At 31.0% G+C, this 8597-nt stretch overlaps 1 protein-coding gene across 1 annotated transcript in view; it reads right to left on the bottom strand.

Annotated features, from left to right (window-relative positions):
• The window catches only part of LOC108578112 (transcription initiation factor TFIID subunit 3-like), a 31033-nt gene that overhangs the window by 1437 nt on the left and 20999 nt on the right, over positions 1 to 8597 (bottom strand).

The following is an 8597-nucleotide window of genomic DNA, read 5'->3' on the forward strand; positions in this document are numbered from 1 at the left end:
AAAATGATGAAATACCTGTTATAAAACTAAAATGTCAGTTTAAATTTTTAACAACATAAAAAATACCTTAAAAGTAAAATAATAACACTGAATTCATGTAAACATTGCAGTATATATTTATACCAATATGTAATTTATGCTTTGAGAGAACAATGAATGTAGATGTATGATTTATCTGTGATTCAATGTATATGAATGTAAATAGGAAGGGAATAATGTATTTATACAAAAATTATGGTGTTGGCCTGCGGTAATTGAACAAATTTTCACTTGGCCCATATATAAAAAATATTTTGTAACAGACTGCTATTTAACAAATTATTCTTTGATTACTCATACAGGGACCAAGCTCATCATAGCAACATTAGAGAATTACTAAATTATTCAGATTTACTTACTTTATTAAAATTAAACATTTGTTATATTCGCTACTAAAATTTTAATTGTATTTAATCTGTTTGCTATTAGATAAGTGTAACATGTGTACAATATTTGTATTTGAATCTGATTTAATTAGATATCATACAAACTGAAATACTATTTTCAAATTAAAAAAGAATTACATAATGCAGACTATAAATAAACAAGTATTAGATACGTGTATACAGGGTAATCAGAGTAAACGTGTTAATCTATAAATGCTTATATTTCGGGAACAACGCATTTAGAAACACTAATCTGGAAATGCTTAGGGCTGTACAAAATAACTACGTATTCATGTGTCTGATATTCCGGGCTATTACGTTTCATCATTATATTTTCACATTTTTCCATAAAATCATATAATATATGGGGTCCTTAAACACGTCTCATAATGCTCTATCATTCTATAAAAAAAAATATACTACCTGCCATTTAAAAAAGTACAACTGACCTGCAAATGATCTTAAAACCTCCACTAAGTGAATTTTCACCTACACGCTTTAGTTTCCCCTGTCATCTCCTCTAATCTCTCAATAGCAAGTTTCCCAATTTAACGTACTTTCCGAAATATAAGAATTTATCGATTAAAATCGCTCATCCCGTATATAGGTAATCCTTTTTTAATGTATTGGGTCACTTCATAAGTAATGCGGTACTTTCCATTTTTGGAAAAAGAGGATCGTGTATAACAATGTTATGCGTCGCAGACAATCGGTTGTCAGCAATGAGACACCAATTCCACAGCCAAGGCAAGTATTCCATTCGAAGAAAATCTTGCTCCTTGTTTGGTGGAACATGGATGAAATTATTTACTGTGAGCTGTTGACGCCCAATCCAACCATTACGAAGGACCTGCACTGCCAACAGTTGGGCAGACTAAAGAAATGTTTTGAGGGAAAAAAAAACCAAGCTGATAAAAAAGGAGTCATTTTTCCTCCTCATACAACAAAAAATACGCTCCAAAAACTGAGACAATATGATTAGAAATAATATTTTTAATCAGACTATCATTTTTTCGGAGTCTTCAAAAATCATTTAGACGGGCAATGATTCAACACAGAAGACGATGTTCGAATGGAGCTTGAAATCAAAGAAAATTTATCAATCGAAATTTATTAATGGGAATTGAAAATTTAAGATTACGATAGGGAAAAGTTATAAACAATAATGGAAACTATAGTTCCGGTTGAAATTAAAACAATCTCCCCAAAAATATCACATTGCTTATGGGATGACCCAATAAAACTAGTAAATGATAAATGGCCGAAACGATAATACAAGTGATAAGGAATCGATTCCTCATGCAAGAGTAAATCAAAAGTGCAAAATAAAATTGCTTTATCTGAAGCTTGGGTTTTCAGAAAATTGATTTTCAAAGTTTCATGCGCATTTAGCTAAAATATGGTTCGTTAAGTGGCGTTATAAGTTGATACGTTAATACGAAATATTAATTACGCCACTTCAACAAGGCTTAAAGAGCCAAAATAAGAAGAATTGGTGAGAATGCATGCATTCTTAATTTGACAAGTACAAATTTGCATGCAACAACGGTAAAATGAAGTTTTAATAAAATAAAACAGCTGACGAAATGCTTGTAATTAGTTGTGAAAATCATGTAGACGTTGTGTACATATACGATAGCCTGATATTGCTTTACGAAACGTATTTTAAATAAGTGCACACGTATCTAAATTTTCAAAACCGTTTTCCTCCAAAACTAAGGTGTAGATGAAACAATTTAATTCCACATCTTTGATTTATTTTTGCACAAGGAATTAACTCTTTTAAGCTGCATCGCTATTTCGGCCGCACTGTATATGGTGTGAGTCACCTAAGATTAAGACCTAAAATATCTCCGCTGCTTTTAACGGCACAAGAAAATGTGTGAAACAGAAGGTATTCGTTTCAAGGGAACAAACATTGTTACAAAGAATATTTTTTCTCAAGATCAAATTTTCCGAGATTGCAAGGTCATCCAAATTTTTTTAAATGGAATCATATTTTCATTATTGTAATACTGTAGCCTGCAGTAATAAATTCGTTCATATACAGGGTGTCCCGTAACTCCTCGAACACCCGGAAATGGGGGGTTGCTGGGGTGACTCTGAACAACTTTTTCCTTTACCAAAATGTTGGTGGAAGCTTCGTTTTTGAATTATTAACGAAAAACACTGGCTAATCAGAGCGCGAGTAGAGCCCACGCCCAGGCACGGGAGCGCAGGGACTAATCCCCGCGCGATCGTGAACAAGCGCGTACGCGTGACTTCTGGGTTATCGGTCTCTGTCACAAAAATTTGACTTTGCACCGGAATGACGGCAACAAACCATTTCTCTAAGCCTTATAAAAATAGCGGTGCAAAGTCACATTTTTTTGACAGCAACCGATAATCGAGAAGTCGCGCGTACTCGTTTGTTCAGGATCGCGCGCGGATGAGTCGCTGCGCTCCCGTCACTGAGCGCGGACTCTACGCGCGCTCTGATTAGCCAGTGTTTTTCGTTAATAATTCAAAAACGAAGCTTCAACCAACATTTTTGTAAAGAAAAAAGTTGTTCAGAGTCACCTCAGCAACCCCCCATTTCCGGGTGTTCGAGGAGTTTACGGGACACCCTGTATAATGTATAGACCCCCAAGTGATCTTGAAATTACAAACTTTGATACTTTGCGGACCTCTTTGAATTGTAATCTACTTGGAAGGAAAACATTCAACCATACATGTACTGCTGTCGCTCCAGATTTCAAAGTCATTTGAATGTCAACATGAAGCATGTTGCATAATGAAAGTAACAGGACGGACAAAGTCGAATATCTCAGGCACGGTGAATTTTAGGATAAATAATGCTTTTATACCCAGAATTTGCTATTCTATCGAATTTGACTATAAAAAATGGAACATTCCATTTAAAAGAAATAAAATTGACCTCTGGATCTCCTCTATGCATCCACCTGTAAAGAAACTATCGCCATATGTTATATCTTTTTTGTAATCATACAACGTTTACAAGTAATGTTTCCCCTTATTACTTGAAATAATAGAGATATTTAAGGTGGACAGAGTTAGTAGGACACCCTGTATACTACATAGACGATGCAATGTGTGCACATCAAGAGATATTATGTTATTAATATTTAAATATGACATAATTTAATAATTACTGGATATAAACATTATGTTTGCAATCTTCTTTATGAATGATCAATGTACTTACTGATTATATTTGATTTTTTCCAAATAAATGTAAAATTACACAAAGTTTTTTGTACGTACAAACTGTATAATTTCAATTCTAAACTCATGAAACATTAAAATTACACGTGAAATAGTGAAGCAACATTTGGAGTAAAAATTTTGAAAAATATTTCTTCACATTGATTCGAATACAAGTTGTATTATTATTCTGAACAACTTCATCTATACAAAAATAATCCTCCCTATTTTCATATTTGCAAACGTTACAAAATTATATCAATGTTTTGCTTTTATTCAATTAAGACATATACTTTTGATAAAAACTGTTTTAATAGGAAAAAAGGTTTACACGTGTAAACTCGGATAAAAATAAGAGATAACACTTCAATTAGAAATATCAAACGTCTAAGGTATTTTGCAGAGTCTGTAATAATAAATTTCAACTTAAAACTGAATAATTTTCACTATTGTAATTTTTACTTTTAATTACCAATTTCCTCAATTTAATTCAAACGTTCAAATTTACCCCTTTTCACGTTCAATTTATATTTACATCTAACAAGGAGAATGCAAGACCTGTGGGTCGTTGATTTAGTTGAGAGTGTAAACGTTAGTAAATTTCGTCATTGTGTTCACGAAAATATCCCATTGTAGAGACAATTATTCAATACTTTCCAAAATATTCACAAATTTTAATACACGTAGGATATAATTAATTTGGATAAGAGGGCAAGCAACATAGTCGCGCAAAGGTAACGTGCCAATCTACCATATGAAAAATCGAGTTTCAATTCCCCGTACGTGTAATTTAAAAAAATTTTTTTTCCTGCTTTTTCTCGCTAATCTGTAAAAAATTATTACACATTTCATTTCATGGTGAATAAATTTTATTACAAATATATATTTTTATGAAACTTTCCATTTATTATTAATGTTTTTAATTTATTTACTATAAGTATCTACAAATACAAGAACGATATTTGTCATAATACGCAAGAATAATATTTATCATAAAAACATGGAAAGCACAGTAGGGAAAAATATTTGGCACGTGGAATAAAAGCAGATCCATTACATGAACACTTTTATTTCTAATATCTATGTATTGGAAACCAGATATGATTAACTTAATTTTCAAAAATTTCCCTATCTCTAGAAAGCTCCGAAGCAAACCATGCATCCTCTTTCGAAGAAATTTTCCTTCCATGCTTTACGAGGTAATTGCAATTTCATATTTTTTTAATACCATTTTATACTTGCCGATAAAAATAAACGTCGCGAAGTTGAGCTAATAGTGTGCATTTTGGTAAAATAATTTTGACTGTAATTATTTTTTACAAATACACGAAAAAAAGAAAAGAAATTGAAAAAAATTGTACGTATACCGGGAAACCGAAACCCGATTTTCGTTGTTTGTTCTTTTATCCAAATCAATTATACTTCACTTAAGAAGCACTGAATGCCCCTTAATGGGGTATTTTCGTAAACATAATGATAAAACCTACCAATGTTCACAGTCTCAACCAAATCGATGACCAGAAGGTCTTGCACTTCCCTTGCAAGCAATTACATCTTTGCAATTTTGTATACAAAAAAAGGTTAGACGAAAGGTATGTTCTATCAAATTTCAACCTCCTACCTTCACTTTAACTGCTTGACTTACGTTAATTTTATTTACAATCTAAGTTCTATTCTTTTTGTTCCATAAGAAGCTACAAAAAATAAGATATAGTATAGTCAACGAAATACATATCCAGAAATTTTTCAAACTTTTTGGCTGCAAATCCAAATTTTTCAAATTCAAGAGCTTAAAATGCGCCGATTCATTTATTAAAGTTACTGAACCTTTATATTTTTGCACTTGCAACATAACAGCTTTTTATCTAACAAACCAATCAATAATTTCGAGCCATTTGCTCGAAAAAAATTAATTTAGGTACACTACCGGCCAAAAGTTTGGTATCACCTCCCACTTTTCATCAATATTAAATCTGCTGCTAATTTTTTATAAATCTGAAGTTTATCTCAATTCTACACTTAGCAATTTATCTCATATCAATTGATTCGAACGATAAAAAATTCTCAAAGTCGCTGACTTCTTTCTGGAAATTTTTATGTAAATTACAATGCTCAGTGATTCCAAACTTTTGGCCGGTAGCGTATTTCATTCATGTATTCTCTTCATTGAATTGATATTATGTGCAATTTCAAAATTTGTTGTACCGACTAAATGAGTAAATTATACCCTACATGAGTATACAGGATGTCTCATACCTTCAATATATTCGTTGATTCTGATAATATGATAAAATGTCCAAAAAAAAAAGAGGTTGCTTTATTCAATGCAGTGAATGAAGATATAATTTTTCGCAAGGCTACATTTTCTCACAAATTTCATGACCATCGTCACATTTTTTAAACAAAATGATGTGTGTATGTCACTGAAGTGATACAGTTAGAGTATTAAACAGTACATTTACATATCAATTGAAAATTTCAAGCGGTGAAATGCTATTTTGAAAACGAAAGGTATAAGATTTTCATATCTCTATTGATCAGAAAATGAAATTAACGAACAACTACAAAATTGAACGATTCTCGCTTACTAATGACGAAAGTTTACTGGGTTGTTAAGGTAAATAACAAGTTGTTCCCTAAAGTCAGCGTGTAGCGCTAAATATCTAATTTCTTAAGTTGGAAAGCGTTTAATATCAGATTTAGAACTTTGTGGTAATTTAGTAGTCACAACGAAAAAAGCCTGGAAATTCTTTTTACTGGATATTACAAACTACTTTAAACGATGTCATACGTAGCAGAAACTATTAGGTCATCCCATAAGTTCGTGTCGAATTTTGTAATTTAGATCAATATTTCAGACGAATCTTTAAATTTGATTAAGAAAAAAAAATGTAAGCCCCTTCTTATTCCACAATTTTTTTTTTTTTTCGTAAGACCATTATGTCGTCGCTATAGAATTTTCTTGGATTTTCATTAAAATATTTTTCGCTTTCGGCACGAACTTATGGGATGACCTAATATAAACAATACTAACAGTATTAATCCCTGTTGTTTTTAGCGAAAAAAGCAATGTCATTAAATTTGAAGTAAAATGAATTGCAATTATGAAAAATACCATGTCTTGAAATCAAATTCACTGGTTCGCTTAACGGATGCAAATATATCTGAAATTGTATAAAACACGAGCTCAACAAAGGAAATGCGCAAATTAAATACACAAGTTAGATGTACTCTTCCGAAGGAGTAAAATATTCTTTTCTTAACAGCGACATTTGAAAAAAAGGAGCATTAATAATTATAGGAAGCTATTATAATTGCAAAAATATGAAGATAGTAATTTAATAACTTCGATAAAAAACCAGCACTTTTTGGTTTTTTTATAATTCGGATTTGTCAAAAGATCAGAAAAATGTAACGACGTGTATTTTGTTGTCTGCTCCTTTTGTTAATAACTTTCTGCTACAACACAGAAAGTAAAGTTTGGGGTTAAAATTTGATAGAAATTGTTTTCTTCCGGAGAAATAAGCAGTTTACGTATCACAAGTTTAATTCGATTCGGTGACACTTTTAGAGTATTTCTTCAATTATATTATACTTTTGTGGCATAGGTGTATATTCTTGATTCAAGCACATAAACTACTATAAAAGCTGGAAAAGGTCGTATATTATAAGTGTGTATTGTATTTATGTTGATTTATCTACGAAGTCATAGTAATTTTAATTGTTATTAAAAATATAGTTTTGAACAATATACTTTAAAAGAATATTGTATATCGTTTTTTGATTAAAAGTTAAAAACTTCTATAAAGTCATAATTATAAATTCATAAATTCAAGCAAAAGCTAAAAACAACGCGCAAACCCATATACTTCTATTAAACTGACACAGATAGAAAATAGATGGTACTTTACAAGGAGTACCTAATGACTTTTGTTTAAAATGGGAATGTACTCACCACAGTAGTGGTTGGTGTTGGGGGCAGCGCGACCCTGCCATTTTCTTTGTCTTCCTTAGCATCATCCTTTTTAAGAGCTGCATCTGCTTTCGTCTCTGTGCCGTTAAAACCGTTGGTTATATTCCTAACTGTTTTGCATGCTATGCTTAATAACAACATGCAAATTGCATGCAATTCTTTACTATTTTGTAAATTATATAATATTTCCCTTTTGTATCATAATAGCTCTTTATTTAATTCTTTGAAGCTGTTTCGGCCCTTAATATACTTTTTCTTCTAAACATAAATTTTCTAGTTTTTATATAAAAATTAAAGGAAGTAACGAAGTATGCTTGTAAAGGCTAATTATCATCAATTTAGAGATTATTCAATTTTTTTGAAAATTAACTGAATCAACATAAAATTTTAATTACACGATCTACTTAACAAGGGAACATATCGAAGGGTCAATCGTTCATTTTGTTGAAATTTAAATGTAATATAGTTCTCATAAAAATATTTTACACGTATCTTTTTTTTTATCAGCAACCATCCATGTTAAAGTGGTGAAAATCACCCCCAAATGTTGGGGCTGCGAACTCTATTTCGACGAATATCTCGAAAACTACTAGAGGGTAATTGTGTAAATTGATGAAATTAGTATCTTCTAACGACGAATTCGATGGTGTAAACCATAAAGATACTAATTTACCCTAAATTAATATCTAATTTTATTAGTTAATAATAAAGAAAAAAGTACGTGTCAAATATTGTTACGAGAACTACATTATACTTAAATTTCATCAACATCGGTGATTAACACTTCGATATATTCCCTTGTAAATAATGATTTTAAATTAAAATACACAGTTTTATGCATTTACTGACACAAAAATTGTACAAAATTTATGTTACTTGCAGAAACAAACTACAGATCTCTACTTCACTACTGAATCAAGAGGAACAAACGAAAGAAAAATGAATCAAAATAAATGTATGGAACATTCTATCTTAAACAAATTTGTAAATTAATA

This window comes from Habropoda laboriosa, unplaced genomic scaffold (genome assembly GCF_001263275.1).
Source record: "Habropoda laboriosa isolate 0110345459 unplaced genomic scaffold, ASM126327v1 scaffold1267, whole genome shotgun sequence".
Taxonomy (NCBI): Eukaryota; Metazoa; Arthropoda; class Insecta; order Hymenoptera; family Apidae; genus Habropoda; species Habropoda laboriosa.